This window comes from Lissotriton helveticus, chromosome 6 (genome assembly GCF_964261635.1).
Source record: "Lissotriton helveticus chromosome 6, aLisHel1.1, whole genome shotgun sequence".
Classification (NCBI taxonomy): Eukaryota; Metazoa; Chordata; class Amphibia; order Caudata; family Salamandridae; genus Lissotriton; species Lissotriton helveticus.
Window position 1 is genome coordinate 944750139 of NC_136067.1, and position 27585 is coordinate 944777723.

Here is a 27585-nt window from a genome sequence, read left to right on the forward strand (position 1 = left end):
TTTTTAGCGGGTTTATTTCCAGCCCCTTTTGCTTGCAATACTCATCCAATGTGTTTAGGAGGTTTTGGAGACCCTTAGATGTTTGAGATAACAGGATGGTATCATCGGCAAAAGTTAATGCACAGATGTGTTCACCTCCCAGTTTCGGGGGGTTGTGATTCGCATTTTTGAGGGCCTCTATCATATCATTGACGTGTAAGAGAAATAGGGTTGGCGCCCGGACACAGCCCTGGCACACACTCATTTTTACTGGTATCTCTTCCGTCAATTCTCCCCCTTTCCCCCATCGCACTTTCGCATATGTATTCTTGTGGAGCCTAACTAGCTGCATTACAATGTTACTCAGGACCCATTGCTGAAGTGGATTGGCCCATAGTAGGTCTCTAGGAATGGAATCAAATGCGGCCTTCAAATCTATAAAGGCCACATATAGATGTCCATGTCTTAATCCTGTATATTTCCATGATATAATTATTAGCCTAAAGACCTGATCTATGGTGCTTATTCTCTTCCTGAAGCCAGCTTGACATGAGGAAAGCACGTTATTATCTGTAATACACTCATTTAGCCTAGCTAAGATCTGTAGACCTTTTGTAATATGTCTAACAGGCTAATGGGTCTGTAATTAGCGGGATCGCCTCTAGAGCCTTTCTTATAGATCGGGATGATATCCGCTCCTTTCCATGAGTCAGGAATGGGCTGGCCACTAGTAATACCATTGCAGAGAAGGTTGATATAAGGGGCCCACACATCTGTCTCTTGGTTAAATAGATCACCTGGGATCTTATCAGGGCCAGGTGCTTTAGATGATTTTATGGCAGCTATTGCCTTTATTGTATCTTCCATACTAAATTGGAGAGGAGTAGTTTGGTTGGATAACAGAAGTGTATCAATGCTAGCTGGAGGGGCTTCAATTGATTGGGCCGGGAAGGCATTTAGGTGGGCAAAGTGGTTGTACCAGGACTTAGGATCTAGATTATAATCTTGAGCTGGGACATTCGCCTTGGTGCCATTCAAATTTGCAATAATCTTCCAAAACAGGAACTGGTCACCACTCTTAGTAGCTGTTAGCAATTCTTCCCAGCTATCATCTTCCCACCTTTACGTGCAACTTTCTGAACTTTGGTATATGGGTCCCTCAATTGCCTGATCAGATCTATATTTTTAGTTTTCAGTGCCTTAACTAAGTTTTTCTTGGCAAAAGCACATTCAGTGTCGAACCGTAAGTTAGACTGTCCAGACTTGGTATTATGTTTAGTGTTCCCAGACACTGGTTTAGTTAGATGGGGCTTTATACTCTCCATCAGCATCTGGTGGGTCTGAGTTATAGTTAGACTACTAGAACGCTCTTCTATGAAATGTGAGACTAAGTCAGCAAAGATATTGTAAACATGTATAAGTGGTTCAATCTTATCCAGGAAAGACGGACATTTAAATGCCCTCCTATTATTGGAAACCTCAGGCTAAATAACCTCTAGATCCCTGCCTATTTGAGGTGGAGAATGCAGCAGGAAACCTTTCCCTACAAGGTCTAGACACAAAGGGAAATGATCACTTTCTCTTCTGCTGGTATCCACCATAAAATCTTGGATGAGGTCCTAATGACGGATACTTATCATAATATAATCTATACAAGAAGATGATAGCCCTCTTGAAAAGGTGTTTGAGCATTTGGGGTCTAAGGGGGTTCTACCATTACACGATCTGTAGCACTATTTCTGGACCTCTCTTGCCTCTTACTGCACCTGTCTTGCCTCTTTCTGCACCTCACTTGCCTCTTTCTGTGCCTTTCTTCCTCTTTCTGCTCCTCACTTGCTTTTTCTGCACTTTTCTTGCTACTTTCTGCACTTCTCTTTCTCTTTCTGCACATGTCTTACCTATCTAGGTGTAGTTAGAAATTAGCATTTAAAAAACCTTAGAAATTCACTGAAAAACCCACAGGTTTCAGGGATGTTACAGTTAGAAATGAGCATTTAAAAAACCTTAGACATTCACTGAAAAAAACACAGGATTCAGGGATGTTATAGTTAGAAATTAGCATTTAAAAAACCTTTCAAATTCACTGAAAAAAACACAGGTTTCAGGGATGTTATAGTTAGAAATGAACATTTCAAAAGCCTTAGAAATTCACAGAAAAATATCACAGGTTTCAGGGACATTATAGATAGAAATTAGCATTTAAAAAACCTTAGAAATTCACTGAAAAGACCATAGGTTTCAGGGACGTTATAGTTAGAAATTTGCATTTAAAAAACCTTTAAAATTCACTGAAAAAAACATAAATACAAAGAAAAAAAAAGAAATTAGCATTTAAAAAACCTTTGAAATTCACTGAAAAAAACATACGTTTTCAGGGACGTTATAGTTAGAAATTAGCCTTAAAAAACATAGAAAATCACTGAAAAATACATAGGAAATTCGCCTGTTATAGTTAGTTGAGCTAACTGTAACTCGCGCCCCGCAATGCACTGCTGATGATGCCACATATTACATCATTCATGAATGGTCAGTGACATCACTGATGACATCACTGATGACATCTCAAATGACATCCCTAATGACATCATCCAGTGACTGTGTTTTTCTTTAAAGTTTAAACATTTAATATATATATGCCAAGATGTATTGAAGAATGAGTGGGTGTATAAGTGTCTGAAAGGAGGATTAAGTAGGTGCGGGACTGTTTAAGTGAGTGACTACACGTGTCTTACTGAATGCATGGGATAGTGACTAAACTGTGTGAATGTCTGTATTAGTCTGTCAGTTGGTGTGTAAGCGTCTGCATGGGTTGGTGAGTAGCTACCTGAGTGTCCATATGGGTAATTGATTGGTTGTCTGAGAATCTGTATGGGTGCCTGAGTGGCTCTGTGGGCGGGTGGGGGGGTGTGACTCTGTGCATAGAGGTGTGAGTAGGGGATTCACTGGGTGTATAGGTTCAAGAGTGCATCTGTGAAGGGCTGTATGGGTGGGTGAGTGAGTGTATGGGTTATGGTGGTGAGTGAATGGATGTCTAAGGGGTACATGTGTAAGTAACTACATATGTGAAAGGCAGTATATGTGAGTGTTGGAGCATATAAATGACTGTATGTGAGACTGAGTGATTGTAGGAATGGCTGTATGGATGAGTGTGTGTTTATATCTGTATGAATAAGTGAATTGGTGTGTGTATAACTGTATAGGTGAGTAAATGGGAGTGTGATTGATTCTTTGCATGACTGACTAGGTGTGTGAGTAACAATGGGTGAGTGGTGGTGTGTGAGAGTCTGTATAGGTGTATGAGTGCATATGACTTCAACTTAAAACAAGCCACGGGCATGTTTACACAGAGATGAAGGGAGGGGTCAGGCCTTAGGTGACGTGTGCAAACACGCCATGTGGAGCGTTTTAAGTTGGAGAATTAATTCCTCTTCAATCCTGAGGGCCCCTGGGGGCCAACTAGCCCACCAGGTACCTCCAGTAAGCACCACAGGTCTGCGTTGCAGAGAGGTGGCACAGGCCATGCCCCTTTTTAGACCTCTCTGCAACGCAGCTCTGTGGCACTTACTGGAGGTCTGTGGTGGGCTAGTTGGACCGCAGGGACCCTCAGGATTCAAGGGGACTTAATCCCCTAACTTACAATGGGCTAGGGGGTGCCTTTGCAGAGTGGTGGAGAAAGGGGGCATGGCCTTTGTCTACCTCTCACCAATCCCACTGCATGGGGCTTACTGGACAGAAAATGTAGGCTAGTTGGCCCCCAATTAATTCCGCAACTTACAACTCACCAGGGGGCGTGTTTGCTGAGTACAGCAGGAGGGGGCGGGGCCTAGCAGAGGTAGGGCTATTTTTTTTAAAGAAATGGGGTTGTGTGGCCCTTCTCCTCTTTCCTTTTTTAGGGCCCTGGGAACCCCATCCCCCAGGGCCTTGCCCCCCTTTTTAAAAAAAAAAATGTAAACGGGAAGGGGGCCGCGTGGCCCCCCTAGCGAGGCTAATTTCAGCCTCGGGGACCCCATCCCCCGGGGCATGGCCATAATTTTCTTTTATTATTATTTTAATTTTAAACTAGGAGGGGTGCTGCATGGCCCCCCTCCTGAGGTCTCTATTATTAGACCCGGGGATCCCATCCCCGGGGCTGTGCCTCTTTTTTTTTTTGGGGATGGAGGGGGGCCCCCTTCCTAGGCCACTTCTGGTTCCAGGTACCCCATCCTCCAGGGCATGGCCTCTTCATTGGGGACCGTGGGGGAGTCCCAATGCCCCCATGGTCCCTGCCAGCTCCCAGGCTCCAGGAGGGGGGTTGTGCGGCTCTCCTCCAACCATTGGCAGAGCCGCGGGGAGGTGGTGATCCCCAGGGCTCAGGGGTTCATCACGGACCCCCAAATTTGAATACTAGTGCTCCGGTGAGGTGGCGGTCCCTGGGGCGTGTGGGGTGCTCAAGAGATACACACAGGTGTAGTTATTTTTTTAAAAGCACCAGGGGTGGCGGTCCCTGGGCCAGCGGGGGGCCATGTGCCCCCGCAAAATAAACAATAAAAGCCCCGGGGGTGGTGGTCCCCAGGGCTTGGGGGGCCTTGGAGATCCTCCACCCATTAAAAAAGAAGCCCTGGGGGTGGCAGTCCCTGGGGCAGTGTGGGGGGATTTGGGCCTCCCCCACACATTGTTTTCACTGCCCCTGGCCCACCCGGGGGCCTCAATCCAGCGAAGCGCGGGAGGCCGCACTTCGTTTTTTACATTTTCTCAGCCGGATTCATGCACCCAGCACAAATTCAGCTGATTTTATTTTTTCTAAAATGCTTTTTTAAGCCCTGGGGGTCCTTGTGGGACCCCCTGAGCAGTCTTAGGGGGTCAGGGTGATTCTACCCTGCCCCCTTTTCTTGTTTTTTGTGTTTGTTTTTCTGTTTTCTTGTGCCTCGGTTACCGAGGCACTGGACGGCTGCCAACACTTCTTGGTTTGGAGTGTTGACAGCCAATTAGAATAAAGCTCGTGGATCGGGAAGGTCCGCGGATCCTCCGTGCCTCTAAATATCAAAACTTTAATTTTTTTATTTTCTCAGCAACTGCTGTGTCTAAAGTTTCCTATGGAAAATGCATTTTTCGACCTCTTTTTTTTTTATTCCTCAGGAACTACTGAATGGATTCACACCATTTAACATAAAGAGTTCTTTCTGAAACAAGGCTACGTTTTTGCCAAATTTGGTGTAAATCCATTTAGCAGTTCGGGCTGTAGCCTTGTCTAAAGTTTCCTAAGGGAATTAACATGGAAAAAACACGTTTTGGGACCCCCCTTTTTTTTTGCCCCTGATTGCCGAATCACCCCGAAATTTTCAAGATAGGAGCTGATCGGAGCACCTCAGGAGTTTTGAAAATGTTGCCAAAGTTATTGGGAAAAGAAAAAATGCTTTTTGAATAGAAACAAGGTCCTAACTATAACAACCTACTGGCAACCGCCAGTAGGTAATAAAAATACACATATATATATATATATATATATATATATATATATATATATATATATATACGGCTCTAGACTCCATTTCGCCGCGCAAATGAAGGGACTGCACACTTCAAGGTATTCGGTTAGATTTATATATATTTTATATATATATATAAATAGAACAGTGGGCTTCCTCCCGAAAAGAACGAAGCAGAACCCGGAGGGGAGCATGAAGGGTAGACTTTATTGTTCTAAAAGCAGTAGCGGCGGCGGCAAATGCATTTCGGCAAGGACTGCCTTCTTCAGTGCCCTGCACCAAATGTGAGTCTAAAAGTGTTCGTAATCTCCTGCTGCCTGTAGTTGACTGGCGCAGGTCCGCCCCTCCCCTCAGTCGATACTGTGCACCTGTGAAAGTTCAAGGGTAAATCCCGGACTTCAACTCCCAGGATGCCAAATGATGAGAGCGCCCTGGGCCTGTGTAATGGGGAAGACGTGGGATGGAGTATCCACGGCGGCACTAAGACAAACCAACCGCTTTCCAAACAGCGAGTCTGCTCTTCGGTCGCCTCACTACGCCGCAGCCCCTAGAGTCAACGGGTCCGTGTAGCAGGGACATGGTGCCCAAACAGAGGTAGGATTCCTCAACTGCTGAGGGCCCCCTGAAGCAGGGACGGGTGCTGGATATTCCCTCCAGGGAACGTGTGTGATGCCGTGAAGCGATGCCAGCAAAATCCAGACCCAAGCGCGGCGGGGGTTCTTGTAATGTGCCACTGGCAAGGCACATAATATGGGGCTTCCTCCCGAAAAGAACGAAGCAGAACCCGGAGGGGAACATGAAGGGTAGACTTTATTGTTCTAAAAGCAGTAGCGGTGGCGGCAAATGCATTTCGGCAAGGACTGCCTTCTTCAGTGCCCTGCACCAAATGTGAGTCTAAAAAGGTTCGTAATCTCCTGCTGCCTGTAGTTGACTGGCGCAGGTCCGCCCCTCCCCTCAGTCGATGCTGTGCACCTGTGAAAGTTCAAGGGTAAATCCCAAACTTCAACTCCCAGGATGCCAAATGATGAGAGCGCCCTGGGCCGGTGTAATGGGGAAGACGTGGCATGGAGTATCCACGGCGGCACTAAGACAAACCAACCGCTTTCCAAACAGCGAGTCCGCCCTTCGGTCCCCTCACTCCGCCGCAGCCCCTAGAGTCAACGGGTCCGTGTAGCAGGGACCTGGTGCCCAAACAGAGGTAGGATTCCTCAACTGCTGAGGGCCCCCTGAAGCAGGGACGGGTGCTGGCTATTCCCTCCAGGGAACGTGTGTGATGCCGTGAAGCGATGCCAGCAAAATCCAGACCCAAGCGCGGCGGGGGTTCTTGTAATGTGCCACTGGCAAGGCACATAATATGGAACAGTGGGCTTCCTCCCGAAAAGAACGAAGCAGAACCCGGAGGGGAACATGAAGGGTAGACTTTATTGTTCTAAAAGCAGAAGCGGTGGCGGCAAATGCATTTCGGCAAGGACTGCCTTCTTCAGTGCCCTGCACCAAATGTGAGTCAAAAAATGTTCGTAATCTCCTGCTGCCTGTAGTTGACTGGCGCAGGTCTGCCCCTGCCCTCAGTCGATGCTGTGCACCTGTGAAAGTTCAAGGGTAAATCCCGGACTTCAACTCCCAGGATGCCAAATGATGAGAGCGCCCTGGGCCGGTGTAATGGGGAAGACGTGGGATGGAGTATCCACGGCGGCACTAAGACAAACCAACCGCTTTCCAAACAGCGAGTCCGCCCTTCGGTCCCCTCACTCCGCCGCAGCCCCTAGAGTCAACGGGTCCGTGTAGCAGGGACATGGTGCCCAAACAGAGGTAGGATTCCTCAACTGCTGAGGGCCCCCTGAAGCAGGGACGGGTGCTGGATATTCCCTCCAGGGAATGTGTGTGATGCCGTGAAGCGATGCCAGCAAAATCCAGATCCAAACGCGGCTGGGGTTCTTGTAATGTGCCACTGGCAAGGCACATAATATGGAACAGTGGGCTTCCTCCCGAAAAGAACGAAGCAGAACCCGGAGGGGAACATGAAGGGTAGACTTTATTGTTCTAAAAGCAGAAGCGGTGGCGGCAAATGCATTTCGGCAAGGACTGCCTTCTTCAGTGCCCTGCACCAAATGTGAGTCAAAAAATGTTCGTAATCTCCTGCTGCCTGTAGTTGACTGGCGCAGGTCTGCCCCTGCCCTCAGTCGATGCTGTGCACCTGTGAAAGTTCAAGGGTAAATCCCGGACTTCAACTCCCAGGATGCCAAATGATGAGAGCGCCCTGGGCCGGTGTAATGGGGAAGACGTGGGATGGAGTATCCACGGCGGCACTAAGACAAACCAACCGCTTTCCAAACAGCGAGTCCGCCCTTCGGTCCCCTCACTCCGCCGCAGCCCCTAGAGTCAATGGGTCCGTGTAGCAGGGACATGGTGCCCAAACAGAGGTAGGATTCCTCAACTGCTGAGGGCCCCCTGAAGCAGGGACGGGTGCTGGATATTCCCTCCAGGGAACGTGTGTGATGCCGTGAAGCGATGCCAGCAAAATCCAGATCCAAACGCGGCGGGGGTTCTTGTAATGTGCCACTGGCAAGGCACATAATATGGAACAGTGGGCTTCCTCCCGAAAAAGAACGAAGCAGAACCCGGAGGGGAACATGAAGGGTAGACTTTATTGTTCTAAAAGCAGTAGCGGTGGCGGCAAATGCATTTCGGCAAGGAATGCCTTCTTCAGTGCCCTGCACCAAATGTGAGTCTAAAAATGTTCGTAATCTCCTGCTGCCTGTAGTTGACTGGCGCAGGTCCGCCCCTCCCCTCAGTCGATGCTGTGCACCTGTGAAAGTTCAAGGGTAAATCCCGGACTTCAACCCCCAGGATGCCAAATGATGAGAGTGCCCTGGGCTGGTGTAATGGGGAAGACGTGGGATGGAGTATCCACGGCGGCACTAAGACAAACCAACCGCTTTCCAAACAGCGAGTCCGCCCTTCGGTCCCCTCACTCCGCCGCAGCCCCTAGAGTCAACGGGTCCGTGTAGCAGGGACATGGTGCCCAAACAGAGGTAGGATTCCTCAACTGCTGAGGGCCCCCTGAAGCAGGGACGGGTGCTGGATATTCCCTCCAGGGAACGTGTGTGATGCCGTGAAGCGATGCCAGCAAAATCCAGACCCAAGCGCGGCGGGGGTTCTTGTAATGTGCCACTGGCAAGGCACATAATATGGAACAGTGGGCTTCCTCCCGAAAAGAACGAAGCAGAACCCGGAGTTGAACATGAAGGGTAGACTTTATTGTTCTAAAAGCAGTAGCGGTGGCGGCAACTGCATTTCGGCAAGGACTGCCTTCTTCAGTGCCCTGCACCAAATGTGAGTCTAAAAATGTTCGTAATCTCCTGCTGCCTGTAGTTGACTGGCGCAGGTCCGCCCCTCTTCTCAGTCAATGCTGTGCACCTGTGAAAGTTCAAGGGTAAATCCCGGACTTCAACTCCCAGGATGCCAAATGATGAGAGCGCCCTGGGCCGGTGTAATGGGGAAGACGTGGGATGGAGTATCCACGGCGGCACTAAGACAAACCAACCACTTTCCAAACAGCGAGTCCGCCCTTCGGTCCCCTCACTCCGCCGCAGCCCCTAGAGTGAACGGGTCCGTGTAGCAGGGACATGGTGCCCAAACAGAGGTAGGATTCCTCAACTGCTGAGGGCCCCCTGAAGCAGGGACGGGTGCTGGATATTCCCTCCAGGGAACGTGTGTGATGCCGTGAAGCGATGCCAGCAAAATCCAGACCCAAGCGCGGCGGGGGTTCTTGTAATGTGCCACTGGCAAGGCACATAATATGGAACAGTGGGCTTCCTCCCGAAAAGAACGAAGCAGAACCCGGAGGGGAACATGAAGGGTAGACTTTATTGTTCTAAAAGCAGTAGCGGTGGCGGCAAATGCATTTTGGCAAGGACTGCCTTCTTCAGTGCCCTGCACCAAATGTGAGTCTAAAAATGTTTGTAATCTCCTGCTGCCTGTAGTTGACTGGCGCAGGTCCGCCCCTCCCCTCAGTCGATGCTGTGCACCTGTGAAAGTTCAAGGGTAAATCCCGGACTTCAACTCCCAGGATGCCAAATGATGAGAGCGCCCTGGGCCGGTGTAATGGGGAAGACGTGGGATGGAGTATCCACGGCGGCACTAAGACAAACCAACCGCTTTCCAAACAGCGAGTCTGCCCTTCGGTCCCCTCACTCCGCCGCAGCCCCTAGAGTCAACGGGTCCGTGTAGCAGGGACATGGTGCCCAAACAGAGGTAGGATTCCTCAACTGCTGAGGGCCCCCTGAAGCAAGGACGGGTGCTGGATATTCCCTCCAGGGAACGTGTGTGATGCCGTGAAGCGATGCCAGCAAAATCCAGACCCAAGCGCGGCGGGGGTTCTTGTAATGTGCCACTGGCAAGGCACAGAATATGGAACAGTGGGCTTCCTCCCAAAAAGAACGAAGCAGAACCCGGAGGGGAACATGAAGGGTAGACTTTATTGTTCTAAAAGCAGTAGCGGTGGCGGTAAATGCATTTCGTCAAGGACTGCCTTCTTCAGTGCCCTGCACCAAATGTGAGTCTAAAAATGTTCGTAATCTCCTGCTGCCTGTAGTTGACTGGCGCAGGTCCGCCCCTCCTCTCAGTCAATGCTGTGCACCTGTGAAAGTTCAAGGGTAAATCCCGGACTTCAACTCCCAGGATGCCAAATGATGAGAGCGCCCTGGGCCGGTGTAATGGGGAAGACGTGGGATGGAGTATCCACGGCGGCACTAAGACAAACCAACCGCTTTCCAAACAGCGAGTCCGCCCTTCGGTCCCCTCACTCCGCCGCAGCCCCTAGAGTCAACGGGTCCGTGTAGCAGGGACATGGTGCCCAAACAGAGGTAGGATTCCTCAACTGCTGAGGGCCCCCTGAAGCAGGGACGGGTGCTGGATATTCCCTCCAGGGAACGTGTGTGATGCCGTGAAGCGATGCCAGCAAAATCCAGACCCAAGTGCGGCGGGGGTTCTTGTAATGTGCCACTGGCAAGGCACATAATATGGAACAGTGGGCTTCCTCCCGAAAAGAACGAAGCAGAACCCGGAGGGGAACATGAAGGGTAGACTTTATTGTTCTAAAAGCAGTAGCGGTGGCGGCAAATGCATTTCTGCCAGGACTGCCTTCTTCAGTGCCCTGCACCAAATGTGAGTGTAAAAATGTTCGTAATCTCCTGCTGCCTGTAGTTTACTGGCGCAGGTCCGCCCCTCCCCTCAGGCGATGCTGTGCACCTGTGAAAGTTCAAGGGTAAATCCGGGACTTCAACTCCCAGGATGCCAAATGATGAGAGCGCCCTGGGCCGGTGTAATGGGGAAGACGTGGGATGGAGTATCCACGGGGGCACTAAGACAAACCAACCGCTTTCCAAACAGCGAGTCCGCCCTTCGGTCCCCTCACTCCGCCGCAGCCCCTAGAGTCAACGGGTCCGTGTAGCAGGGACATGGTGCCCAAACAGAGGTAGGATTCCTCAACTGCTGAGGGCCCCCTGAAGCAGGGACGGGTGCTGGATATTCCCTCCAGGGAACATGTGTGATGCCGTGAAGCGATGCCAGCAAAATCCAGACCCAAGCGCGGCGGGGGTTCTTGTAATGTGCCACTGGCAAGGCACATAATATGGAACAGTGGGCTTTCTCCCGAAAAGAACGAAGCAGAACCCGGAGGGGAACATGAAGGGTAGACTTTATTGTTCTAAAAGCAGTAGCGGTGGCGGCAAATGCATTTTGGCAAGGACTGCCTTCTTCAGTGCCCTGCACCAAATGTGAGTCTAAAAATGTTCGTAATCTCCTGCTGCCTGTAGTTGACTGGCGCAGGTCCGCCCCTCCCCTCAGTCGATGCTGTGCACCTGTGAAAGTTCAAGGGTAAATCCCGGACTTCAACTCCCAGGATGCCAAATTATGAGAGCGCCCTGGGCCGGTGTAATGGGGAAGACGTGGGATGGAGTATCCACGGCGGCACTAAGACAAACCAACCGCTTTCCAAACAGCGAGTCTGCCCTTCGGTCCCCTCACTCCGCCGCAGCCCCTAGAGTCAACGGGTCCGTGTAGCAGGGACATGGTGCCCAAACAGAGGTAGGATTCCTCAACTGCTGAGGGCCCACTGAAGCAAGGACGGGTGCTGGATATTCCCTCCAGGGAACGTGTGTGATGCCGTGAAGCGATGCCAGCAAAATCCAGACCCAAGCGAGGCGGGGGTTCTTGTAATGTGCCACTGGCAAGGCACAGAATATGGAACAGTGGGCTTCCTCCCAAAAAGAACGAAGCAGAACCCGGAGGGGAACATGAAGGGTAGACTTTATTGTTCTAAAAGCAGTAGCGGTGGCGGTAAATGCATTTCGTCAAGGACTGCCTTCTTCAGTGCCCTGCACCAAATGTGAGTCTAAAAATTTTCGTAATCTCCTGCTGCCTGTAGTTGACTGGCGCAGGTCCGCCCCTCCTCTCAGTCAATGCTGTGCACCTGTGAAAGTTCAAGGGTAAATCCCGGACTTCAACTCCCAGGATGCCAAATGATGAGAGCGCCCTGGGCCGGTGTAATGGGGAAGACGTGGGATGGAGTATCCACGGCGGCACTAAGACAAACCAACCGCTTTCCAAACAGCGAGTCCGCTCTTCGGTCCCCTCACTCCGCCGCAGCCCCTAGAGTCAACGGGTCCGTGTAGCAGGGACATGGTGCCCAAACAGAGGTAGGATTCCTCAACTGCTGAGGGCCCCCTGAAGCAGGGACGGGTGCTGGATATTCCCTCCAGGGAACGTGTGTGATGCCGTGAAGCGATGCCCGCAAAATCCAGACCCAAGCGCGGCGGGGGTTCTTGTAATGTGCCACTGGCAAGGCACATAATATGGAACAGTGGGCTTCCTCCCGAAAAGAACGAAGCAGAACCCGGAGGGGAACATGAAGGGTAGACTTTATTGTTCTAAAAGCAGTAGCGGTGGCGGCAAATGCATTTCGGCAAGGACTGCCTTCTTCAGTGCCCTGCACCAAATGTGAGTGTAAAAATGTTCGTAATCTCCTGCTGCCTGTAGTTGACTGGCGCAGGTCCGCCCCTCCCCTCAGTCGATGCTGTGCACCTGTGAAAGTTCAAGGGTAAATCCGGGACTTCAACTCCCAGGATGCCAAATGATGAGAGCGCCCTGGGCCGGTGTAATATATATAAATATATATATATATATATATATATATATATATATAGAGAGAGAGAGAGAGAGAGAGAGAGAGAGAGAGAGAAAAAAATTGCAGATTAAGTTGTTTAAACATCAACAAAACTTCTCCAAGTAATGATAAAGCCTGCCCTCGAAGACCGGACAATTCATTTATTTGAAGCAGAACGAAAGTAATCCATCTTTTAATATGACAGGCAGCATAAAATGCTATTATTCAACACTACTGAAAGTAGGCGCATTTCGGTTAAGCCACCAGCCTTTCTCAATATTGGTAATTATACTCTTGATTGCCTCATTCATAGTTCTGTGACATTAGATATGAAGAAAATACTTCTATCCAAACATTTGCAGTTTTAGTACTCCTAAAATAGGTGATTTTGACACAATACTTTCACTGCTCAATATACAAGTAGTCAAAATCAAATAAATTCATAATTACAAAAGTTTTATATTTGCAAAAAAGAATGGCTATTATAAGTGTCCAAGTGCTTCCCTTAAAAACATATCTACTTGCCATGATACCACAGTTTCCAGAATTTTATCACATAATGTTTTTAATTGTTTTTAAATACCTGGCTTCGTAGAAGGTGCATTGCAGGTGTGTAATTGTATCCAAGAGTCTTGTGCTAAACAGCCGTTCAGAAAATGACAAAGTCCAAGCCCCTACTGCTCAGCCAACGCCATACGCAGTGCCCTGCTCCTGACATCGGCATGATTAAGAGCGAAAAAGAACTTTTCACAGGGAAAGGTCCACGCCAAGAGAGTCCAACGACTCTCAGCGATGCACGCTCTTTCCTTCTTTAGCTCCAGCTTCATCTCTGTTTCCATATCTGGGGGCATGCTTGCATTTGAATGCAGACAAAAGTTGTGATATAACTGGGCTTGCAACCAGGTCACAGGTGGTGCAGAATAAAGGGCTATGGCTAGCGCTGTTTAAACATCAACAAAACTTCTCCAAGTGATGAGGAAGCATTCAATTGAAGGCTGGACAAATCATTTATTTGAGGCAGCATGAAAGTAATCCTTCTAGTGAAAGGTAGCACACAATACCTTTCTTCAACACTATTGAAATGACACCCTTTTTGGCTGACATATATATATAATATGAATTTGAATATATATTCACTGAAAAAATCAAAGGTTACAGGACTTATAGTTAGGAATTAGAAGTTCAAAAAAACTTTGAAATTCACTGAAAAAAACAAAGGTTGCAGGGCTGTTATAGTGGGGCTTAGATTTCACTCGTACAAAACCATAGAAATTCAGCAGTTATTGTTACCCGAGCTAACTATCACTTAAGCCCACGCAATTCTAATGACCTCCCATATTACATCATGCATTACATGGTCAGTGATATCACTGATGACATCTCAAATTACATCACTGATGATATCATCAAGTGAGTGTGTTTTGTAAACTTAAAGATAGATACTAAGCAACTGCATTAGTGAAATTGCTATTCTTTGTCCTCTACTAATGAGTGATACTATTTGTAACATATGTCATCTGAGTAACTATGTGACTATCTATATCAGTGTGTGAGTGGGTGTCTGAGTGTCTGTATGGATCTGACAGTGGCTATGCGAGTGGCTACATAGGTCTGTGAATGCATTTTTGAGTGGTTTTCTGGGTGAATGAGTGGCTACGTAAGTGGATGTGTGAGTGAGTGTGTGAGTGGTTGTATGGGTGTGCGATTGGGTATGTGAGTGGTTATTTGGATCTGTCAGTGGTTCTGTGACTGATTGTGTGGGTGTGTGAGTGGTTGTATCATTGGTTGCATGGGTCTATAAGTGAGTGTATGAGTGGATGTATGGGTATGTGACTGGGTGTGTGAGTGGTTATATGGATCTGTGAGTGGGAATGTGAGTGGTTGTGTGGGGGTGTGCGCAGTTGAATGGGTGTGTGAGTGGTTGTGAGGGTATGTGAGTGGTTCTGTGCATGATGTCATCAGGGATGTCACTTAAAATGTCTTCAGGGATGTCATTTGAAATGTCATGAGTGATTTCATCAGTAGTATCACTGACCAAACTTGAGTCCTGTGCTCTCCATACCACTGGAGTCAAGCGGACCTGGCTGATGACGGCTGATAGCCAGAAACCGGTCCTAGGATGCTTGATTACGATCCAGGGAAGACATGGCTTGGCAGTTCGGGCTGGACTATTCCCATGAGGCACAGGGTCAAGGCTGATTTGCATATGGCCATGTCTGAACTGGGGTGGTGTGGAGTGCAAAAAAATGATGGATTTAGGCCCAGATCTCTGTACTGGGGTGAATGTATGACATTGTTCTGCATTCTGTCCATCAACTGTTGTTTTTGCATTTGTCACCCCGAGTGGGATGGGTATGCTCAGACTTGAGTCCCGTGCTCTCCACACCACTGGAGTCAAGCTATCCTGGCTGAGGATGACTGATAGCCAGAAACCGGTCCTAGGATGCTTGATTCCGGTCCAGGGAAGACATGGCTTGGCAGTTCGGGCTGGACTGTTCCCATGAGGCACAGGGTCAAGGCTGATTTGCATATGGCCATGTCTGAACTGGGGCGGTGTGGAGTGCAAATAAATGATGGATTTAGGCCCAGATCTCTGTACTGGGGTGAATGTATGACATTGTTCTGCATTCTGTCCATCAACTGTTGTTTTTGCATTTGTCACCCCGAGTGGGATGGGTATGCTCAGACTTGAGTCCCGTGCTCTCCACACCACTGGAGTCAAGCTATCCTGGCTGAGGATGGCTGATAGCCAGAAACCGGTCCTAGGATGCTTGATTCCGGTCCAAGGAAGACATGGCTTGGCAGTTCGGGCTGGACTGTTCCCATGAGGCACAGGGTCAAGGCTGATTTGCATATGGCCATGTCTGAACTGTGGTGGTGTGGAGTTAAAAAAAACCGATGGATTTAGGCCCAGATCTCTGTACTGGGGTGAGTGTATGACATTGTTCTGCATTTTGTCCATCAACTGTTGTTTTTGCAAGTATCACTGACCATGTCATGACTGATGTAAAATGTGAGGTCTTAAGCAGTGCATTGTGTAAGTTATAGTAATTTCAGGTAACTATAGCTGCTGACTTTCACTGGTTTTGTGCTTGTAAAATCTCAGACTAACTACTACAACCATGTAACCTTTATTTTTTTTCAGTGAATTTCTAAGGTTTATTTAATTCTATTTCCTAACTATATTGTCCCTGTAACCTTTGCTTCTTTTAGTGAATTTTGAAGGTTTTTTAAAATATTATTTCCTAACTGTAACCTGTAAAGATGGGTGTTTGCAGAGTGGTGGAGAAAGTGCTGGGGCCACTGACGAGCACTCAGCAATCGCGCTGTGTGGGAACTTATGGTGGTCACAGGAGGGGGTTTTGGCCTCCAAGGACCCTGAGCAGCAAAGGGGACTTCATCCCCCAACCAGTAGTGTGCCAGAAGGCCTGTTTGCAAAGTGGTGGAGAAAGGTGGTGGGCCTCCAATGAGTTCTCAGTTAGGCATGTCATTGTATTTCTCTTGGAGGATAAAGCCCCTGGGAGGTGGTGGTCCCTGGGGATCTTGAGAGCTTTCAGAGGGGGTCCACAAAGCCCCTTCATCTTTTAAATTAAATTCATGGCCCTAGCGAGGTGGTGGCCACCAGGGCCCTAAATTGCAACGGACGGGGGTCCACGCGGCCCAACTCCAAACTCTTTTATAAAGCCCTGGGCCATCTCCGATAATTTTTTTTTTTTTTAACTAGAGGCCCTCCAGTGGAAGTTGTCGGAGGCCCTACCCTCTTTCTAAACTACTCTGCAAAGGGACCTCCTGGCGCAGAACTTGTTGGGGGATAAAATCCCTTTGCCTGGTGAGGGTACTTGGGGGCTAAAAACCCCTCCTGTTACCTCCAGTAAGTCCCACACAGTGAGATTGCGGAGAGAGGTGATGCAAGGCCCCACCCCCTTTCTCCACTATTATGCAATGAACCTCCTCGTGCACTACGTTTTGGGGGATGAAGTCCCCTTAGATGCTGAGGGTGATTTGGGGCCAACAGCTCCTCCTGTTAACTCCTGTGAGTCCCACAGTGGGAACGCTGAGAGCTTGTGGGAGACCCGCCCCTTTCAGCACATACTCTACAAACGTATCTCCTGGAGCACTACTGGTTGGGAGATGAAGTCTCCTTGGTTCCTGAGGATACTTGAGGGCCAACAACACCTCCTGTTACCTCTAGTAAGTACCACACAATAGGATTGCTGAAAGGTCATCTGAGGCCCGCCCCCTTCTGCACCTCTCCGAAAACATGCCACCTAGTGCACTACTGATTGGAGTAGCTCTAAGGAAAAATGAGTAGTTGTGTACTTGTATGGGTCTGTGAATTGGTATGTGAATGGTTGTGTGGGTTTGTGAATGGGTGTATGAGAGGTTGTATGGGGGTGTGAATGGGTCTGTGAGTGCTTATGTAGATGATGTTATTAGTGATGTCATTTGAGATGTCATCAGTCATGTCACTGACCATGTCATGAGTGATGTAATATGTGGGGTTATAAGTATTGCATTGTGGGGGCGTAAGTTATAGTTAGCGCAGGTAATTATAACTGCTGAATTTCAAAGATTTTGTACAAGTGAAATCTGAGCATCACTATAACATCCCTGTTACCTTTGTATTTTCTGTGAATGTTTATGGTTTTTATAATTCTATTTCCTAACTATAACATCCCTCTAACCTTTGAATTTTTCAATGGAAATATATATTATATATAAAACTTCTGGAAGAATGGTTTAAAATGACTATATCCAGATGGACAGAACATTACTGACAATACCACCTAATTACTGCAAATCTCAAGAGCTCTCAGGACTGCATTTAATCCACATTACAAATGGAATCTTCACTCATGATTCTTTTTTAAAAATTTAGCAAAATCATCTGTGCAGCCACTTGCAACCACTGAGCAAACCATCTACTACACGAGGAAGGTGAAGGCTGAAATGTTGTAGTGGAAATATATGTTTTGTCCTTTGGTGAATCCATCTGTTTGAGTCACTTGTTTCTTGGATATATATATATAGACTAATAGGCCATATTGATTGAGATGAGAATAATCGGATTCATCCGACAATAACACAGTATGGGCGCTGTAGCAACATAGGCAGTCTTGGATTTATCCAATGAGAATCTTAAAATGAATTGTATTTATTATTTTATAAATATTATGACATTTAAGCACTTTACATGTTTTTAGATGTTCTTTTAAATGTGTGTAGATATATCAAGTGTGTCATAAGATATTATTCTGCCTACCTGGTTTAGTACTACAAAATAATTTTTGTGGTAACTCTAGTCTGTTGTTCATGCCCATTACCATGTGACCTATGATGTCAGAAATTGGGAGTGGTAGTATTCACTTTAAATAGTAGATGGTGTTTTTTCCACTTTGACACGTGAACAAGGGCTTACGGGCTTGAAACGCGTTGTGTTGGGTCACTCGTAATAAACAAGATTTTTGCCCACATGAAAATCTCGGAGGTCTGTGTCTCTTTCCTCGCCTAATCCGCCGTGGGTGGAATCAGGAAGTGGTTCTAGTTTCCAGGGGATATATATATATATATATATATATATATATTTCTCCACAACTTGTCCTGTCGCAGGGGGAACTCTTATTAGCTGGTGCCACCTCGAGACCAGGGCAGTATCTCGTGAAATATTAGCCACAATATTCTCAAAGAATGACGATGGCACTCCACCCAGTAGCTTTTCAAAGATTTTATTCCGAACTGTGGTCGCCAGAAATGTATTCGGAGACAGCAGAGTCCAAACAGCAGGGGTGCCCAAGAGTTAAATGAATAGTCCTGCCCGACGCGTTTCGTGCTAAAAAAGCACTTCCTCATGGGCTGAGGGCGTCTGCATGAGTGGTGATCACAGCTGCGGCTTCAATTCAAAGAACATCACCTCACCCAGGTGGGCATGGCCACCACCGTGGCCTTCTGGTTATTGCAGTGCCTCATGTATTACCTCAGTGGGTTGCTGTGTACACACTTGATCTTTGCAAAAAGTTTAAATCCCAAGTGGGTTGTGGTATACACCCAGCGCCGTCAGTCCAGCTTTATGATATCTTCGGAAAAGCATCACCTGTCCCTATTGCTGCAGCGTCGAGTGGCGTTGTAGCAGGGCTGAACCGAAGAACAGCAGGGCTCCTCTCACGGCTCAGGCCGCACCATAAATATCCCAACGAGCAGTTGCCTGGATCAAGGGAGCCCACACTGGTGAGTAATAAAGTGAAAATGCTAAATATAAAAAATCCAAAACTGACTGTGATAAAGAGGATGTAAGGAGTGTCGCTACTTAGCCGGTCCCATATTTTGGTTGTGTGTTTTCTGAGTGATCGTGTCTTCTTGAGAAGCATGCATGTGAGTGGGTAATGACGTGTGGGTTTACTGTGGTGTGTAGTGTAGGGTGAGAGTGTTGGAAGCATTGTTGGTGCTTGTGTGGTGTGTGTGTTGGGAGGGGTGTTGAAGGCATTTTTAGTATTTGCGGAGGGTGGGGGTTGATGGCTGCAGGAGAACCGGCAATGGGTTCATGCATATCATACATAGTTTCAAAAAGCACAAACGATAGTCATTGGTCATATAAGGCCAGGACCTAGTAGGATTTGAGGCTGACCACGATGGAACACGGGTCAGATACAGCAGCTAGGTTTGCCACAGTCAGAGATATTACCTTCTGAATTAGTCTTTTTAGTACACATCCTTCACAGGAGTACACTTCTGAACCCCCTCTCCCCCCTGGACGTCAGGGATGGTACTTAGAGGATCTCAGAGTATCCAGCAGAGACCCACAACATGGTTCAATCCAGGTCCAGTTGAAACCGATCAGCCGGGCAGTTGCAGAAATGGCCTCTTGCAGCTTATTTCCCAGTAGCTTGAACAGGAGGTCACCCTTATGACCTTTGGAATCCACTTCTTTATCCTGGGTACAAGAGGGAGTAGGTCCAGTCCTTCAGTGCTCCCATCAGGTCAGAAACAGCAGGTTCAGCCCTCTTCTGGCCTTCCACAGGTACAAAAGGTTTTCTGAAGTGGGTGCTTGTAGGTGTCACATGTATGCCTGACATTAGCTAGTGGGTGGGAATGACTCATGGGCACAACCTAATCAATGGGGTAAAGGTTTCCGGGGTGCACCCCACCCACTTTGGGCATTTTCAAGATGCTGAAAGTCTTCAGCCACACTAAATTAGGGCTCTGTGGGCTTGTGTGTGTGTCGAGAGTGTAATGTGGTAATCCAAGTTTCCCTCCTTTCTAACACTACAATTCAGTTTGATGTACCCACAATAAACCCAGATACAGACATCTGGTAGGACAAAAATGCAGAGTCCTTCAGCAACCAGCCAGTAGGTTCACAGAGTTGTCTTGCCATCCTGTTCTCTCCCCTTTCAAGAGTGCCCAAAGGGTTATTTGTAAAACCAGAGACAAAAGTTTGGAAGGACAAAGCAGACTTCTTCAGGCACCAGATAGTGGATCCACAATAATTGTCGTGGTATCCTGTTCTTTCCCCTTTCAAGTGTGCCCATGTGTTTTATGTGGACCCAGCAGACCTGTTAAGCATGTTTTTATACTGTAGTGTCAAAAGAGCTGCTCGTAGACACCACACTGCATATTCTATGGTGTTCAGACAAGTCATCTTTGCCCATTCAGGTCAGTCTGTTGTTAGCTCCTTGGAGGCATTTCACACCTATTGAAGGCTAATCAGCGGCTGGGACCTGCAGAGGCTTATTTTAATTGAGCCTTTGACAGTTAAGGGAGGTAAATGGTAGCTTTTTAAAGTTACTTTTCCTTACTTTTTATCACCAACCTGCCTTCGCCAATACATTGGATTTTTAATACCTATTAAACACAGTAGTTCAGTTATTCGTTTACTTTAACAAGCAGCAAAGAAACATCCAGGTGCTTTGCATAGTAGAAGAGCCAGCACCCTACTGTCAGAAAAGACACCGAATAGAATATTAAAACTATATCACTAATCATTGAATAAGCTGCAGCAATGTTGTTGCATTATAAGGGGAAACACCTCATTTAAGATAACTACTTAATCACATTCATGTAGCTGCCATCTTAGATGAGTGGATTGAAATCTCTACATCCACAAAGATGGGAATTACAGTTTTTTAAGGTCCTACCTGTTTGAGGACTACTTTTGATACCCATGACCAAGGAAAATGCAGTGGTAACATTTTTAAAAACCCTCGAAAAGTCAGTTGTTGGTCCAAAACATGATGAACATCTCATCTAGTCAATGCATGAAAAGGGCTTGTGAAAAGAAGCTAATAGTTACTCAGGCTGACCAAAGCCCGTCTGTATTGTACAGTGTAAGTTGTGTGTTATGCTGCCATGAGATCAGGAGACTGGTGATGTGTCTTTGAAATATCTTTATCCATATCTAAGGCCACTCACTATTCAAAATTGAATATATCCTGGAAATGTCCGCATACATATCCATATTGCAATGGCCTTGTAGGATTTCAAATGGAATGTGGTATGGAAACTTTTGCATCACATCCAATGCACCTGGAGTTTCCTTATGAAATGAGTTATGAAAATGTTGGCACCTATAATCAAAGTCAACAACTGGTTCATATACCTATATCTATGTGTATCTAACATCTACCTATGTCTACCTACAACAATTCTTTCCACTGTATATATGTGTTTATAGAGTATCACCAGTGCCTAATTTGAGCCAGTGGTTTACGGGGCTCAGCACTGGCACTTAATTATCAACACTGGTACTTAATTATCAACTCTTGTACTTATGACACTCCATCACATGGTGGCAATGTCTGTCTAATTTTGAAATGAGCACAAAAACAGTTGTTTTCTAATGGGAAACAGTCGGAACAACGCGGGCAAAGCCACACGTGTCCCAACAACGCAAGCGCTACCACACTTGCCTTAACCATGCATATGTTTTAACCATGGATATGTGTGGTTAAGGCAGTGCATGGTCTAGTTGCCGAAATGGGTGGAAGTAGGAAGGATTGGGAGAGGATGCGGTGAGGTAAGTGGGACTGGGGCTAGGTTTTGGGGGGTGGGGGTAGTTTGTAAGGGTTGGGGTAGTTTCCAGGGCTGGGGGGTTGGGTTGTTTTTAGGGTAGGGGGGCAGGAAAGTTTTTAGGGCTTGGGTCGGGGTTGTTTTTAGGGTTTGGGGGGGTTGTGGTAGTGGCTTAGGGTGAGGTCAGGAAAGTTTTTAGGGCTCGGGTCGGGGTTGTTTTAGGGCTTTGGGGAGACAGGGAAGTTTTTAGGGCTCTGGAGGGAGCGGGTTGGTTTTGAGGAGGGAGGCGTGTAGTTTTGAGACTCAGGTTTGGGACTGGGGATATTTTAAGACTCAGAGCAGGTGGCATGGATCAGGGTATTTTTTAGGGCTTGGGGGCAGGTAAGTCTTTAGTGCTCGGGGAAGGGTTTGGTTTTAGGTCTCAGGGTGGGGGGTTGGAAGGCTGTTAAGGCACAGAGAGGGGGGTCGGGATCAGGGCATTTACACTTATCTGAAAAGTCATAACCACACATAGATCTTTGCCATACATGCCTTAACAATGCATATGGCTTGTAAAGGAATGCGTGGTAAAGGCCTATGCATGGGTAAGATTTGCATAGTTCAGACTGCTTTGAAACGGCATGCATGGTAATCGCATGAGTGGTTCCATCACACAAACTTTTATAATTGAATATACAATAACAATTACCAATACCTTGCACTCAAGCCATTTTTATAGCTTTGGGTGGCCTGGAATATTCTGAATTGTCACACTTGTAGAAGTGTGATGGTTGGTATTAGTGTTCATACTGTCATTGGCAGCGCTGGCAGGAGGAAGGTGTGGTGCAAGCTACACTGGGCTCCTGAGAAAGGCCCTGGCACTTCATTTAGCATATTAAGCACTGGGTATCACTCAGTCAAGCAGCTCATTTTAGGATTTTAGGATTCCTTTTAATTGCCACTCAGTACAGAAATATAAATACGGCCTATAAATTTTGCACAGGGTAAACATAGAGGAATAACATTTTGGAAATTAAATGCATGCAAAATAAATTCAATGCAGAGCAGTTCAGTTTGCATTACGAAAAGTAAGTGGCCTTGCGAAGATAAAGGGTCTCATTTTGAGCTTAGTGAAGCAGAAGCCCTGATGTTATTAAGCAGGCCACCAACCAACCTCTAGCAATGAGATGTTATTATAAAGGAAAACTTTACTAAAGAACCTTAAACTTTATGATAATTATTGTGGTATGAGAATATCGTTGTCAAAATATTGTGTGACATAAACATTATGTCCTCAATATTGTCAACAAAAATATCATCCCATCAGAGTCGATAATACAAAACCTAACACAATGGGATTGTAAGATATACATAGGATGCAAGGGTATTATCAAACAGTATTTCTGAATATGATATTCTAACATACAGCTGTGGTTGATGATCTAATGTGTCAGGTGTGAGCGAGTGGCATAAGTATGAGTAGGCCAAGATGCCAATTGTACATTGGGGAATATCTCAACTTTCCCACTAAGTTAACAAGTGGAAAAATTAACTTCTCTTCCACATTTTATACCTCCCCTCTTCCACTTAGAAATGAATGGTTCGTGTACAGATCTTCTTCCCAACCCCAGCAAATAACAAATAACAACAACAAGCACAACTAAACCAACTCTGCAAAAAAACAGAACTTCCTTCTTCTCAAACCCCACCACACTGAATTTCTCCTTTTTTTAAACCTCTCTTAATAGCAGATTTGGCCCAAGTACCTTGATTCTCTAAAATGAAAAGGGCATGTACCCACTCCAACCTCAGCTTCATACATATTTTTTAAAAAAGCTGTCCCATTATTCCTCCTGATCATCTAGACATGACCATCCACCGACGAAAGATTTGTTTACAGTAATGTCCTATTACTTACCGGTAATCTTCATTACTCCGGGTCCCGTAGTCCTCGACACCTTCATACTTACAAGTGGAGATGCCCATCTCCCGACAGAAAAAAAACCAAGAGGAATGCTGGGACACTAATACTGCCCCTCCCCCCGGGAGTATATAAGCAGTACTCACCCAGCAGCCCTCCTGTACATAACAAGCCCAGACAGGAAGGCCGGCCGCCCGGGAGGGAGGGAGGGGCGTATGAAGGTGTCGAGGACTACGGGACACGGAGTAATGAAGATTACCGGTAAGTAATAGGACAGTACCCCCAGGTGCCTCCGTCCTCGACACCTTCATACTTACAAGTGGAGAATACCAAAGCAGAAAAACGGCCTTCCGCACGCACAAGCACACCCAGGAAACCACAACAAAAGCAGCCACCCAAGGGAGCACCGAGAAGGAGGAAAGGAAGACCGCAGGAAACAGCCGGCCCGCAACCCAGAACAGGACAGCAGGGACAAGGACCGGAGACAAAGAAAAAAGGGGCAGGGCTCCAAAGAAAGGAGGCCGTCAACCCGAGAAACCGGCAACCGGGACCCGGACCAGGACACCAAGACCAGCCAAAACAACCCACCGGAGAAGACCGCCAAGGCCAGAACCAGCAGGAAGGCACACACGGCCAGGCAGACCCACCAGGAAGACGAGACAACCCGGAAGAAAGCCAAAGAAAGAAAAGGCCAACAGAGCGTAGGCACAATCACCCAGCCCAAAAAGGAAGGAGAAGCACAGGCCAGAAACATGGCCAAACACTCAAAAAGAAAGGACTTGAGCCCAACAGACCTGAGGAGGAAAGCCGGCCGAGGAGGCCCAGGAAGCAACAAGCACCCAGGAGCCGAACAGGACAGAGAATCCGACCCAAAAGACAGGGACGGGGAAGAACCCCAGAACCCAGCGGAAAGCCCACCAAACAAGGAGAGGCCAACAAGACCGGAAACCGGCAACAAAGAAAACTCAACCAGGGTGGGAACAGAGAAACAGACCACAAGCCCAGAAAACCCCAACCCCAAAGGGAAGGAACACAAGGCAGGAGGGGAGCACAGAGCAACCGGGAAACCCCAGCAGCCGCCCAACGAGGCACAGAGGGCAGCATAGAGAAGGCGCCCAAATGAAAAAGAGGCCAACAAACTCCAACAGAACCGGGAAGCCAGGACCAGAGCCAAGCAACCCGACCACGCAGGAGGAACAGCAGGCCCAAGCAAACCCAGAAGCCAAGCAGCAGGAAACCACAGACAACCCGCAGCCAGGAGGGAGGGACCCGCAGAGGCACGAGCACCACAGAACAGCACCCCAACCAGGGAGGGAGGGGCACCCAAACACACCAAACCGGGAACAAAGCCCGGGAAAGCAAGGGAGGAAGGAGCGAGCCAGGACCACAGAACCAGGAAAGAAACCGGAAACGGCCATCAACAAACCCCCAGAGCAGGCCAAAAAGGGACAGCACAGCCCGAAAACCCAGGAGGCACAGCCCGAGGCCACACACAACCAGAAAAAAGCCGGCAGAACCGGAGCCACAGAACCCCACACAGGCCCACAACACCGGGAAAACAAGCCCGGGAAGAGAACCAACAGCAGGAGAAGGACCAGAAGGAACCACCAGGGAGCGGCCCCAATGCAGAACATCCTGCCAGGACCCGAAGGGGGACCAGCAAGGAAGCAGAGTCCAAAGAAGAGCCCCACAAGCAGGAGCGGCACGCCCCAGCCAAAAATAACCCGCCAGGCACCCATCAAGGGAACCAGACGAGACCAGAACAACCCAGGGAGCAAACACCCCTGAGAGCAGAAGGACCAAGAAGCCAACAACACCCAGCAGCCCCAGGAGGCCAGGCAGGCACGAACCCGGCCCGACCAGGCACCACCACCGAGCAGACAGCGTAGCACGGGGACAGCACACCACTCCGGAGAACAGGAGGCACGACAGGACACGGCCACAGCCAGGAGGCCCCAGCCAGGAACAAACCAGACAGGCACCACGGCAGAAACAGGAGGGGTGGCCAGGAAACCCCAGAAGCAAGCCAAAGGCAAGAACGGGGAGAGCCAGAGCAGAAGCATCCAGGCCAAGCAACAGAAGGACCCGGGACAACACCCGAAGCCCCAGGCCAAAGCAAAGGGAAGCCCACAGCACCAGGAAGACCCAGACGAACGCCCAACCAGGCACCGACCAGGCCAGACCCAGCAAACCTGCAAGGAACAGAAGAGAACAGGAGCAGGCAGGGGGGAACAGAACAGAACAGCCGCACCCCAGGCAGCACAAGCCACCCAAGCGCAGGGAGAGGGGACAGAGCACGTCAGAGAGCCCCTCGGAGGACACCGGCAAGCAACCAAGGACCGGAACCAGGTGCAGCCCAAACGCCGACCAACCCCACAGAAGCCAGGAAGCAGAGGCAAGGAACCAGGGCACACAACCGGAGCAAGGCCACCACAGCCAGCCCGCAGCGGAGAGAAGGCCACCCACGGCCAGGAGCAAGCAAAAAGGCTGCACCAGCGAAAAGGAACCAGCCCCCACAGAGGCGAGAGGAACCCATGCCAACCGCGGAGGAAAACCCCCCCACGCCCGAGCGGCCAAGAGCAGGGGCACCACCTGAAGAAGGGAACCAAAGCGAGAAGCCCCCGCAACACGTCTGTCCCCAGAGAACAGACAAGAGCCGGGGTGGGCAAGCGGCAAGGCAGCAGGCCAGGAACGGACACGTGACCCCGCAGACCAAAAGAGGAGCACAGGAACCACAGCGCTCAACCGACCAGACACCCACGCACCGCGGCAGGCGGGGGGGGGGCAACAGAGAACACCAGTGCGACTGAGCACCAGAAGGACACAGAAGTACCCGCCACTGAGCACACACAGGAAGCAAGCAGCGCGGGCACCGGTGGCAGCAGCAGGACAACCCAAAAAAGAGTGGACGAAGCACAGCGCCGAACTCAGGCACCCCAAGCAGGAGGCCCCGGCACAAACCACGGCACCCCCAGAAGACCAAGATGCCCGAATACGGCACAGCCCGAAGGACAGCCAGCCACCACCTCCAGGACCAGCCAACGAGACTCACAGAAGAAGAAAGGGGGCGAAACAGCCAGAACGGGGGCCAACAGCAACAAGGCCCCCACCGACACAGGAAAAAAAAAAAAAAAAGAAAGGCAGCCCAGGGACGCCAACCCCTTGAAACCCAACCGGACGAGCGCAGAAAGGCCAGGGCCAAAGGACGAGACACACAAGGACTCCCAGAAGAAAGCCGCGTGGGCCCCAGCCACGTGCGTGTCCATCAGAAACCATCACCGAAACCCCCACCAACACTGCAACCATGCCCAGGAAGGAGCCGGGGGTCCGCCCGTAGGGCGGAGGGCACGAAGGGCAACTTGGAGCTGAATAACAGAAGAGGAAAGTCACGCAACACAATGGCAACCACACAAACGAACAGAGAAGGAAGAAAACGGACACAAGAACCACGGAGCCACCAGGTCCCGGTCCCGTAATAGCACATCCAAGCCAGCGCTTTACAGGGATCCCCGAACGAACCCGAGTGCCGGAAACAACAGACGACAACACCACCGAGGAAACCATACAGCTGTCACGACAGCAACGGAGCCAGAAGCCCCGGGCCCCCAAACCCGCAGCCCCAGCAAGAACGGGACATGACACCCCAAGAGTCCACGGACCCCAACAGCCAGGCGAGCCAAAAACAGAGGGCAAGACTGAGCCCCAGGACAGGCCAGAGGACTCCCAGCCAAAGGCAGGGGAGTCGCCGGAACCCGTAGCACCACCCGCAGAAGGGCAGCGCCGTCCCCGCACCGAGGAAGCCCGGGAACAGGGAGGGGGAGCAGAGGCACAGAGCCGGGCCGGTGCCAGGACACAGAATACAGTACGAGCTGCCAGCTGACCCGAACACCACCACAGAGCAGCAGCGCCCGCTCAAGTGATGCACGAGAAAAACACCCTGCCAGCCGGATCACCCCGGCACAAACCCCAGCGCAGGAAGGAACAGGACGACAGCACGGGAAAAGGAAAAAGATCCCGAAATCGGGACTCAGCCGGAGCGGGGGCCAACCCCAGGAACAAGGCCCCCACTCGAC